We start from the raw sequence: 14,186 nt of genomic DNA, 5'->3' as shown, positions 1-14,186 counted from the left end.
TGGTGGTAAAATGGGATTTTAGCAAAATGATGGATAGTTGAGATTGATGATTATAGAAGATAGAAATTTGTTAAATGAGATTTAAAAATGAGTCAACTCGAAGAGAATGGGTAAGATATGGATATGAATGATAGTGAATCGATAGCATGACTAAGTGAGTTAGCCAAGATTGTGAATAAACTTTTATATGCATATTGTGTTGATTTGCCAGGTTGAAAGTTTTGTCAATTGTGTTGTAGCAATCTTGATTGTTGTTAGTCACAGAGAAGGTGAGTAAACTTGCATACTCTTATATGTGTGTTGAGTCAATTACCATATGATGGTGAATTCTGTATGTGGTATTCAATTCGACGGTATGACCTAGTTTTGAGATCGGGGCCTAAGAACCCCATAGTTGTACTGAGATGAGGCCTAAGAACCTCTTGTTGTATAGAGATGATGCTTAAAAACCTCTTTGATTATTGTTTAGCGTATATGGATTTATGTATGTGTTGTTAACGCAAAAGTGAGTATGCAAGTGATGGTATGACAGTACCATTGGCTACATGCAATAGTCTTTTGTGTTTTTGTCCTCCTTTGTATATATATATATATATATATTTGGTTATGTTTAGTTTGTTTACCATTTTATAGGTGGTTCCGGAAGAAGGAATTAATTCTAGCTGATTTGAAGTATTGACTCTTGAAGTGCTAGTAGACTTGAAAGTATTTTAGGCCATTCATGAAAGAATAATATTTTTGATGGAGACTTAGTTCATCCCACCCTCAATGGCTCTTGTGACAAAAGTTGGTATTTTGGAACTTGATAAATATGTGTAATTTGTGTACTTTCAGATTTTGTATCATGGTCATGGTGAATTTAGTGTCAAAATGAAGGTTTGAGTTGTTTGGTAAAACAGATAAATGGCCCGTTATTCTGTAAAACGTACACTTGATGAATCGAAAGCTTTTGAATGTTTTGTTGTTTAGCATTTGTCCATTTTGAATTTGGTAAAATAATTTGATGTGTGGAGATCAAATGTTGTGAGTTTGTAATGCAATCGCTGAGGGGAATTATTGACCTCGACACGATCAGTTTTTTTGATTCAGCATTGACTTTTGATCTCGACGAGGGCAATAATGCCCCTCCGCGAGATTTGCTATGAAGTAAAAAAAAATTATTTTTCATAATCGAGTCTTGTCATTTCATTATACCAGAGAGATTCCACACAATTCAAAATGTATTGAAATTGCTTAATCCACCTAGGCTAAAACCAAAGAAAAAAAAACCACGGATGAAGGCGAGTGATGAGCTGTATGATATATTGATGGCAAGTGATATTCGTATCACAATTCACAAATGTTGATTTATCTAACACACTTTAAAATTTTAATCTATAATATATTATACAAGTCGATAACATATGTCAAATAAATCAATTATGTGATATCCCTTCATTCAAGTCCTTGAGTATTAGTTCAGTCATTGAAAGGACATTCTCTATTCAAGATGTCTTGTGTTCAAGCTTTGGGTTAGACATAGAAAGTCCTTATATGAGGGTTTGGCTTAGATATGCTCAGTTTTAAGTCTAAGAGTGCAGAGTTTACCCCTATTAATCGTCATGCCTTCAGGCGTATTAGTAGGGAGTTTTCCCCATCGGTTATTTGAAATAAGTATTTTTGTTTCAAGGAATTATATAGCGCGGACCCAGTTAAGACAACGTACGTCAGACTTTTTGCTGTCGAATCACGACATATGAAGTTCCAAACGAAATTTATCTTAAAAAATAATAAATCAATTATTATGGTATCAAAACCACTTCTCGTAATTATCCGACAAAACTTTGGTCTACATCATCCCAATAAGCTTGCAATTTGCATTACTTCACATGTGCTCGACAGACCCTAGGCCAATGGTGGGTGTCTTTGTTAGGAGGGTATTAGATTTTTGTTTTTTTACTCTATTGTTTTTGTCTAACTTCTACCTTGCAAGAATGTCTTCTATATATCTATACTCATTTATAAAAATTATTAGATATTGTTGAAAGTTCAGAATTTTTGAAAATATATAAATTTACTTATTTATCCATACACACCCATTATTCTATACCCCTAGAGACTAGAAAGGCAGGAAAAAATTATACACATACACCAGAGAGCCAAGGCATTACATGCCACCACCTAATTCCTTACTAGACACTATGTAATCAAGCATATAAAATATCCAGAAGAACTGCAAAATACAACGATCTCAAAAATTGTTTTATATTTATATTATAAAGCAAATTCAATTTTTGTTAAATTTTAAGTTTCAACTTTCAATAATTAAGTTTCAACAATTTATCAAAAGTACTTTACATCAATAACTTAAACTAGTTGTCGCCGCCACTAATAATTGCGCATCGCCACCACAAATCGCCACTGCCACCGCTCCAGCCACGTCACCACCACCAATGCCGCCGCTATTGCACCGTCGTATCGCACCAATACTATCCTAATTATTGTGAAAATATTCACCACTCGGTTTTAGTTATTATTTTAGTAGTTACACATTTGAATCTTTCTAATTACATTAAACATTAGTGTATGTCTGACTGTGTACAATCAATAACATCAAAGATAACTTTTAAAAATAAATCATAAAAGATAAATGATCGATTTAGTTTTGTAAGTTATACTAGTTCTGAGGTTTGTCCAATGGTTGAGTAGTCCCAAAATATATTAATTAAAGCTAAAAAATTAGAATTCAAGTATATTAAATATATACTGAATAAAATTAAAAAACCTAAAAATAAAACATAAAATCTTTGACTTGCACACTATTACTTAACCTCACAACATCTTAAGCTATAAAATCATGATAAAAGAACTCAAGATATGGCAAATAATGAATGATGATAGGTTCTGACATAAAAGTATACTACAATTTAGTTATCACACACAATAAACATCCATAGAATGCAGTTGGTTGATTAAAAAAAAAGATGCACAACTTAGACGATTTAAAAATTCACATAGTAAAAGTATGATTTAAGTAACCATCAATATGACTAATATCACAATTTAACCAATACGAAAACTAAAGAAGAAACATATTAAAACTAACTATATATAAATATTTATTTCAGTTTACCTCTTTTTTTCCAACTTTAGTTAAATAAAAGTTTTACAGTTTGTTATATCTACACTTACTACAAATACAAACAACAATTTTATACTAAACGATTTAGAGTTAAGCTCAATAAAAAGAACAAATATAATTTGACGAATACATACCAATTCATCAACAAAGACCATCTCGATCGTTTTGATTTGGTTAACATGTGTTGGCTTTAGATCATTAAGATGAACTAATGTAGTCGATCTTATTTTTTGTTGTTAAATAAGAAGTCATAATGAACCTATCATGGACAACAAACTAAGTTAAAAGAGATCATAATAACATTAACATAAAAATTCAATTAAATAATAATAATAATGATTAAATATGAACAAAGTATATATATATAAAAAAACTCTTTTTGGTAGTTGATCGTAGGTTTTTTTTTTGTTGAGAATATATGAGGTTTTTTCTAGGACTTTTTCGATTTTTAAGCCTGCGTTACGATATAATTTAAAAGTATTCAATACGTATCAAGATTGTAATCTAACTTTGTTAACGTATGTGAATTTTAATATAATATAATTAATTATAGATTAGAAGGAGAATTAGGCTCAAAGAGGAAGATTAGAAGTGTCAAATGTACCATCGACCTTTTCTTTTATTTATATTATAGATGCTCACCCTTTGGGTTTGACAGGTAAAACGACAATATATATTTTAATTTTATACATTTTCTTAAACAGTTAATGTAGGTTAGGCGGCATTTCATTCATATATCAACTCCAATTTCAAATAAAAATCATTATAAAATAACCCTGTTGTCATTTTTGATAGCCTACTCACACCAAAATTTAAACCTTAGACTCAAAGTCTCTAAGTTTTTTTTTAAGTAGCAATTTATCTATCGATGGTTGGTTACATTAAGATCTCGAGGTATGAAGTCTCTCAAATTTTATAAATGTTAGATTATGGTTTTCCAAAAAGAAAATGCTAAACAAAGTCCTTAGGGCTTCAGTTAGCGTGCATAAAAAGGTTGTATATTTCTATATTAAAAGTCCACCCCCTAAATTTTATGTTAAGTATACGACTATTTAATGCATTTTAACGAAAGCCCTTAAGGCTTCGTTTAACAAAACCCTTTTCAAAATTCCCACAATATCTGCTTATCTGGGAGATAGATATGAATATACCTCAGGCAGAAACTTTAAAAAAATGTCTAATTAAGAATATTAATGCTTCTAAAATAAATAAGATTTTTTGACAACTGAGTAGATAAAGTATTTTCACGTCCAACATGACTAATAAGATTTAAATTTCACCTTTAACTTGACAAATGCCTTAAACAAAATACCCCTTAACGTCAAAATCGGTATATTACATTATCTTTATTTACTGGCCATTTTGTATAAAATATTGGTTTTACAGCCATCTTCCATTTTGTGCTCTTTCAAACGTGCACAATTATAATCTATATAATCTTTTCAATTAGGCATTGGAACATATATGCAAATTAAGAAATATAACTCTTATGTTATCTTCTGTATTTGATGGCAATTTGTTTTGCAAAGTAGCAGGCAACTATTACGAAATTGATGTTTCCGTCTGTAATTCATATGCTCTATATTACTGAATGAATAAATTCAACGATCTCACAAACAAGGGCCTACACAAAGCCATCGAGGGCTACTTTGCAGTTTGCACATATAGGTGCATCATTGGGATCTTTTTATTGATTGGTTGTGAATCCTTATCGCTTAAATGTGGTGCTTTTCAACACTATGATTGACTTCCCATTGTTTGCATGAGTCGACTTCTAAAGCAATGGTAGAAAACAATATGGCTTAATCACATACAATCTGGCCTTTACATATTATAAACAACATTTAAATTGATATGAATTATGCACCCATAAATCGGGATGGCAATCGAAGTGTGTTCGATTTAGAGTTTAATAGTTTATATACTTCAATTCAGACCCAATCAAATATAATAAGTTAATAATAGTGTCAAATAGTTGAACTTAAACCCAACTCATTTACACTGTGTTATTGAGTTTTCTTTTTTAAAAAAAATGAATAGAATGAATTATATAATAAGTTGTATTCTAGAATTTATTAACCCAATCATGTGCAACTCACGTGACATTTTGTTCACCCCTCATATTACAAACAATTTGAGGGGCTTCATCCTTTCCCTTACCATCTTTTTTGTTTTTTTTTTTGTGTGTGTCAAATAGTGATTGGTTTAAGTTTATCTATTCTTATTTTCAAATTGGTTGCTAATTTTCTTCTCCATATTCATAACTCATTTCTACAAATACTGTTAGATTAAAAACAAGATCTATTTCAATATTAAAAGCAAACACCATATTTCATGCACCCGTACAGCTATTAATACTGCACAGTCCGATATGGGTATCCATGGAACATGGTTAATCTTTTCTTTGGCTTTCATATAAAAAAGGTAAACACTGAAGAGAGATGATATGGCCATATGGGTTTACTTTTTTCAGTTTCTATTTCTTTTTCATTTGTAGCCCAATGCACATCAAAATTGTTGATATAAGCCTTTGTAATATGAATATATGATTGGCCCTTGGCCCATACTATTTAGTTTAATTTAATGATCCGTTTAAAATTGAATTTGCAACTGAAAGTTTAAAACTCAGTCACATACTGACATACGTAATTCATTTTATATATTCTTTTATCTCAAAAAGTACATAATTCATTATTTTACTAATTAAACCTGTAGTATATATTCAAAGCAAATCTAGTGGTAGGTTGATTAAAAGTCTTTCTTTTTTGAAAAAAAAAGTTTTAAATAGCTTTTTACCATTAGATCGAGAACATAACTTAATTTCAACTTGACAAACTTTTAATCAAACAACTTTATTCTAATACACTCACACCAATTTTGAATTCATTTATACTTCTTCTAACATTGATAATTTAATATCATAAAATAATGGTAAGAACATTAAAAAAAAGCCAATTGAAAGCTTATTATTGAAGATGCTATCACCAGTATCTACCAATAAACTAAAATAGGATTGAATAGTTTTTTAATCAACATGTAGTCCGATACTAAAACGACATGTATACTTTTAGGTAATATTATTAAAACTCTTATTAAAATATTTTAATAAGTTAATAAATAAACTTATTAAAATATAAAATAATCGTTGAACAATCTTAATTATGTACAAAAACTATTAATGTATATAAATATAAATATACGTGTATTTACTCAAAACCTAAAATCTAATTGCCTAAAACTTTAATATATGTCGTAAACTAAAACCTCTTTCGTATTACCTAAAGAAAAGAGAAACTTTTTCGTATCAATTTTATTGAACGGCAAAAACTCATTCGCATAGGATTAACAACCTATAATCACAATCATTGTAAGTTTGTTCTAATATGATTTGTTCAACCGATGACAATAGTACTATAGTAGTTTTTCATGACCTCAAGTGGTAATTCCCTTTATCCTTTTTTTATGTGCTAATTCTCTCCTCTTTTTTTTCTTTATATTTGTTTGTTGATATATTAAGAACTTAGATTAGATATTTATTAGAGAATATATTTGTTTATGTTACTTTTAAAAAGTTTTCGTTGCCTGTTTTATAAGATTACTTGATTTTATTATTCTATCTACTAAATTATTTATCCGTGTACACATGAAAATATTAAAATAAAACTATCAAAATCTTTTCAACGTTCAATATATACACGCCACATGGATGTTTAAAATAATATTTTTATTTGTTAAACATACGTGTAAGATCGATATAATAAATTAGTTTAGGTAATTTGGTATAAAATTTAAAATTTTGATTATTTTAATTTTGCATCTTATATTTATGTAGATAAAAGAGTTAATATTTATGTACATATAAAATCCGTACAACGTACGGATATCAAGACTAGTTATACTATTATACAGACATCTTGTCCATCATCTACCAATATACTAAAACATAATTAAGGTATTATTTAATCGACACATGGCATATTTGAACGACAAGTGTCACTTTTAGTATTCTTAATTAAATCAAATTAGAATTCCTAATTAGTTTCCACGTACTTTATATAATAATTATTAAATATGGATATCTACATGACTAATTCCAATTCGAAAGAAATAAACTATGGTATGTATTTTTTTTTCAAGGTCTAACAACAAATTATGGTTCTATTTATATATGGATTTTTCTTTCAAGATATAACTTCTAAAAGCAAATTATGGTTCTGTATATTTATATTTATTTATATTTAATTTAATATATTTCTTCACTTATCAACTCAATGTAAATTAATTCATACATATTTAAAGACGTAACATAACTTATATTACGTATAATAAGTTATTGAAACGACACGTGCTGTAATTCTTGATTGACAGATATCCTTTTAATTTACTTATTTTATATTAAAGTAGCTTTTTTAATTATATATAGATTCAATTTCCTAATTAAACTATAACTCTTGGTTTATGGATACAAAACACATTATAACTTTATTTGATTCATCGTTTTTTCATTAATAAGTTTGTCTTTTTTTCTTTGTCAATTTTTCATATCCTATTACTTATATTATGTATAATAAGTTATTAACATGAAGACTTCAAAAATTTGAGTTTACGGTCTAAAATCACAAGGTTATTCACCGTCATCTACTATGCTTATAAGTTCCGATTATGATGTGATTGTAAAAGTTTAATGTAAATCCAAAACTTTAACTAAACATATATAGTATTTATCATTGTTTATTATAACTTAGATTCGATCATCGGTTTACTTTAACCACAATTTATTTCATACCCACGAATCATGTATGATGCATATTCGAATTTCTTTATGATACATCTATATAGCTACGGTACATCGTACGAGTATTACGACTAGTATGACTTATATACATACAATTAATATAAATACACACATAAATATCCTCTCTCTTGATCCTTCCACATCCTTCCCCACAAATACCCAAGGATGAATATCCTTCATTTCATCACTCAAAACAATATCCTTTCTACAAACATCCTCCATGTCACCACAAATTTTTCATGGACATCATTGTTGTGGATAGTCTAAATCTCTAATGCATGTTTTCTCTAACAAAAGCAACATTTTCTTTTGATGCATGTTGTGAAAACTCACGAGTATTGTATTGTCCGTAGACACTATTATTTTCGTTCATGTCTTGTGTCTATTAATTAGCCATGACATATTTAAAAATACATGTATAAAAGCAACATTTTCTTATAGTTCTTACATGTCTAACAAAAGCAACATTTTCTTCTGACGAACGCATATATGTTGTCTCTAATACGAATAAGAAATTGTTTTGCATAAAAATAACAATTAGTTGTACCAAATTTCCGCGTTGTCCTAAAATCGAAACACAGTAAATACCCGCTACATTTCCTACGTACGTGCATATTTAGGTTCTCCCGTAATTAAAGTGTGTTCCCCACATGCATTTTCTTATCAAGGTATTGAGAAGTTCATTAACTATCGGGTCAAAATCATATGAAACTAACACTGTATTCTCGAGATTTTTTTTTTTTTTAAAAAAAAAAAAAGATTGGATAGGAAAAGAAAGGATAAAAAATTACATTAAAAAATGGCATTCTTGAGTTGAAAGGAAACTAAAAGAAAAAAATAGCTAAACAGGATGAAGTGATGAACCCTCCACATCCAACACCCCTTCCACCATCTGCCGCCAATAACCACCCCTTGCACCTTGTCAACACTTGATCCTAATCAATATATATATATATATATATATATAGGGATGGTAATATAAGACTGTCAGGTCTTTAAGCTTCGGTGTGGAACACTCACATACTAATTTTTTAAACCATAAATATCATGGGGGTCCAAACATTTATTCATTAAACAAAAAATAATAAAATATTGGCATGTGAGGGGTTCCACACCTAAGCTTAAGTGTCGGACAACCTTATATTCACTTTTCCCTGTATATATATAGGGGTTAGTTATTGTAAAACAAGTATTAAAGTAAAACAAATAATACAAGATTTTGACCCTTAGATCATGATAAAATTGATGCACGGATATTCACATATATATATTGATACACGATGATTTTAATGATGCACAATGATTGTTATTAAAGGAAAATATATTGTTTAATTTGTTCTACTTTAACACTTGTTTTATTTTACATATATATATATATATATAGAGAGAGAGAGAGAGAGAGCAGTGCTCATGAAGCAGTATATATATACACACACAATCACTAGTATCCACAAAACCCCTTTCAATTTCTGTTCTTTTTCACAAACCCGCCACCATCACCGCTGCTGACGGCGTCGGTGGCAGTTTCAGACCCATTTCACCGTTAGCTCATCACATATCACAAATTAACCCATTACCACAATTAGTCTGCTGTAACATCCCGAACTTTTCGTGTTTGACTATTTGACCTTCCGTTAGTTAACGTTAAGTTCGTTAAGTAAATGTGTGTTATATGTGATTATATGATTAAATGCTTATGTATTTAATATGAATATGTAAATGTGAAGTTTAATGAAAGTAATCAAAGTGACGTTAAGTAATTAAGTGCTTGTTAGATCGTTAAGACTCCCGGTAGAAAGGTAAGCTAAGAAAGTGAAGTTTAGAAGTTGAGGGGTCCCAAGTGTAACATAATGGGCTGATGGCCAGGGGTTAGTAAGCAATTAGGAAGCCCTAATTATCACAAAATCTGCTGCAACGTGTGTATGAGAACCCCCAGCCGATCTCCCTCCCTTTCCAAGCGAAGATTCAACTGTTTCGTGCCGTTTCAATCGAGTTTTGTTAAGATCTTGAATCCCCTAAGTCTTCTACAGGTAATATAGGTAATATTCTCCTTGAAATATGATCTTATGAGTCATAGATGAGTATTCAATCCTGGCCATGGGGTTTGGGTTGGGTTAATTGATTAAACGGTTATCGATTTCATGTTATTCGGGTGATTCAATGATTGATTTATGTGGTAAATGATTCAAAGATTAATTGGTATTTTCAATGAGTGATTTTGGTCTTATTTTAAGTGTATTTGATGTTCATAAGACCTGGAGATGTGTTAAAGTCGTTTGGGATGTGTTTGGTTAGGTTTTGGGGTTGTTTTTCACGACTGGTCGTCGTAACTCCCGTTACGGTTGTGTAACTCCTGTTACCTGGGTAACTGCGATAACACCTCTACTGTCACTCCCGTTACAAATTTTCATAACTCCCGTTAGGTGCGTAACTCCCGTTACATATATTCGTAACTCCCGTTAGGGACTGATTTTTGTTAACATTTTTAAACGACCATAACTTTTGAACCGTAACTCCGATTTTGACAAATAAGCTATCCACGGAACCGTGAGAGAGTCTACTTTCTAATGGTTATGCTTTTAAAAGATGATGATGATTTCAAGTGTTCAGAAAGGTTAATTCAGTGAGTGAATGTCGAGTTCCGTCGAGTTATGTAAGCTCTAAAGCATTAATCGAATCTCCAATGCATCAAGTCTTGTCGTGGGTCATGTTTATAGGTATTGAGACCTGAGTTATGAACATAAGTAAGTGGGTATTTTATTATCTCATTATGTCGTTTAATGATTATAGGTAGTCGGAATACTTGCAAAGCTCGGTAACCTACGTTATCATTTGTTGTGTGCTTCTACGAGGTAAAATACACTACTTTGACACGCTGAGGGTTCAACATAAACATGGTTTTCATATAATAACTTCCCTAATGATAACTTGTTTGCTTATGGGTATTCGGGATTATACGGGAGGTGATATGGGCTATGTATATGCATATTGAAGCCTGAAATGCTACCCCAAAGATATGTGACGTTATGATATGATATGAAATGTTTTGAGTTATTATGAAATGATATATGATATGAGATGATAAATGATATGCAACGTTGTAATGATATACGATATGCAATGGTATATGATGATGTACGTGATGTAACAATGTATGCGATGTAATGACATGCTATGAAATGCTATGTAACATCTTGAGATGAATTGAAATGTGTTATATGTTGATGATATGTGAAATGAGCATGATTACATGGCTTGATCATCTAGTTCACTAGACCTATTAAGTGGCCATGACACGTGCACGTTTAAGGGCCCAAACGTAAAAGATGATATGTGATGATGTTTAGGTAACGTGGACACCTAAACTATATGTGATGAAAACCGAGCTCGTATATGATATGAAAGTGTTAAGCTTAACCCGTACTTTCCCTTGCCCGGTGAGTGCGTATATGGTTGCTTGGGTGGCTCCTTGCAACGTAATTACGTGGTTTTAGTATCTCCGGGTGGAGTGATTACCCACCAATGTCTTTGAACATACGGACTACTCCTGGATTGGCTTGCCATTCCTTAACGACATTGATGGACCGCTGAAAAGCTTATCCATCCAGTCGGGTGTGAGGTTTCCTGTTAGGTCCTATGACCGCCTACACACAAACTTACACCTTATATGTGATGAGTGACTTATGTCACGCCTAATGTAAGTGACTTATTGCACACTATACGATGATGCTTATATGATATATGTGAAGTAAAAGATGACTAGGCACATTTAGGATGACCCATCCTAATATGAAAGATGTTGATGCTATGATATGTATGTGAGACGATATGTTTGATGATATGTGCCTTAATGACTTAATATGACTTTTATATAATGTCTTAAATGGACAAACGTTTTATAAACTATGGGTTATCTTACTTAGCTAATTCGTTAGCTAACACTTGCTCTTTTAAAATGTGTTGTGCCCTCAGGTCCAACAATAGTGAGCAGGTAGATGTGAGAAGATGTGAGGCATGGGTAGATGATCTTAAAGTTGGCTATAGTTTACCCATAGTGGCTGCTCGCTTAGACATTTGCTTTATGTTTAGATAATATTGACTTGTATTGATAATGTACTCGGTTGTTTAATGTTGGGTAATCGATGGATTTCCATTTAGACTTATTTTGATGATATGGCTAGTAACACCATTTAATGAATAAACTAAATAGATTTTACTGGTTTGGACTTTCAAAGTTTACTTCCGCTTTCTTTTGACGCCGTTAGGCGAAATTTTTTGAAAATCCATGTTTTTAAACGATGGGTGTTACATCTGCATTCTGTAAAGAACAAGATAAAGACAAGGTGATTAAGACCTTATACCTGATGATTAAGATCGAAGGAGTGAGAGTGAGGAGAAGGAGAAAATTTTGTGATTGTGTGTGTGAGCTGTTGGTTGAGGAGACAATCATAGACTCTTTCCATCCAAATCAAGTCAAAAATGGACAGAAAGTTTTGGGATAAAAAACCCTAATTTTTTCTTCCCTAGACTTTCTTTTCTTTTAGGAGAAAAACTCAATAATGCAAAAAAGTAAAATTCCTTATCTTTGAAAAAAACTTAAGAATAGTTAGACCGTGGCAAACTATTGATACAAAGATTTTAGCATCTTTTTGGTTAAAAATTAAAAAACCTCTCGCAATTATGATTTATCTTTCTAAAACTTTTGTCTACTAACTAATCCTCTCATAATAAGCCGTAAAATCATAACATCTAGTACCTTTAATATATTATTATTATTTTTCTCTTCAAGAACGAGATGTATTTATAAATTAAACTATGTGAATATACTGACGTGCAGTACTGTTTGGTTTGATATCAAAAGTATTGACTTTTCTCTTCTTGTTACAATGTACATATTTTTCTTTTGCAAATATCAGTTGCTAATAGTTACTTGATTACTTCTTATACTTTAGCTTGTTAGTAAGACATCTCTTCCAATACAATGATTTATTAACACACCTTTTATGTTATCAAATACTATCTTATAAAGTATTTTACTCTTTTTTCAAATCTCAATTAAGTAATTGAACTACCTAAATTACTCATTTTCTTTATTACATAATTTAAACATCTTTACCTAATATACATATAATACCCTTAAATCTCAACAATTCATTTTTCCCTCTCCTCAAATTTCAACCACTCATTTTTTTTCTCTCTTCCATAAATAATTTTATTCCTTTAATCCATTCAAAATCTTTTATCTCAAAAACCGTATATCGATATATTATAAAAGTTGTATGAGTGTTCTTAAAGTTTCATGCTCTTTTATTAAAGATGTCATTTGATATACTTTCGCCGAATTTTTAAATGCGAGGGCGGAGCCCGTACGGTTAAGGCATTTGGCTATCATACTCTATAACTTGATCTATCACGCCCACCTCTCACCGCCGCAACATACGCGCATTATCTCTCGTATACATAATACGTCTAAACTTAGATGCTTCTTTAATTTACACCTAATGGTCCTAATGAACGCTTGTGTTCAAAGAGATGATTAACCTAAAAGGCGTAACTACATAAAAGAAATAGTTGTTGGCAAGCACCAACCTGTAAGTCTTTAATAATGCAATGGCTTTTCGTCTTTAAATGATAAAACTTTTTTTTTTTTAAAGAAAGTGTAAAAAAATTAACTGATTTTTTATTATAAAAAAAAATATGATCAACTATAAAAGAAAGAAAATTAAAAACTTTACATTATACTCCTTCCATGCCAATTTAAATGTTTAAATTTGACTTGCTAACATTTTTAACTTTAATTTTGACCGTAAGTATTTTTATTTGTATAATATAATACCCATTTAAAGTTATATCAATGAAAAATACATTTAAAGTTTAATTTATCAATATATTTTACATCAATTATTGTATATGATACAGAAAACAATTTATGATAACTTTAAAAGTTAAAATAAAACATTTAATTTATGACGGAGAGAGTATATATTTCATACTCTGTATATGCTTTAAATAATGATTCAATCAAAAGTTCAAGATCTTTTGCAGGCGATTTCTTCAATAAGATAATGCCTTTAAAAAGTATTCTCATGTTTGTACGTACAATTAAGTACTCCGTAATTAACACTTTAACACATATAATCGTTTTCAGTTGCTCCGTAAAGAAAAGTGCACATTATTATTGGTGGATTGAGAATGAGATTCTTTAAAATTATTCCAACTTCACTTATAAAGTAGGAATAATTTTAATCATTGGATTTCCAATTCAAAATT

Source organism: Erigeron canadensis, chromosome 4, assembly GCF_010389155.1.
Source record: "Erigeron canadensis isolate Cc75 chromosome 4, C_canadensis_v1, whole genome shotgun sequence".
Classification (NCBI taxonomy): domain Eukaryota; kingdom Viridiplantae; phylum Streptophyta; class Magnoliopsida; order Asterales; family Asteraceae; genus Erigeron; species Erigeron canadensis.
The sequence above is the reverse complement of the archived record's forward strand: the minus strand, read 5'-3'. Positions refer to the sequence as shown.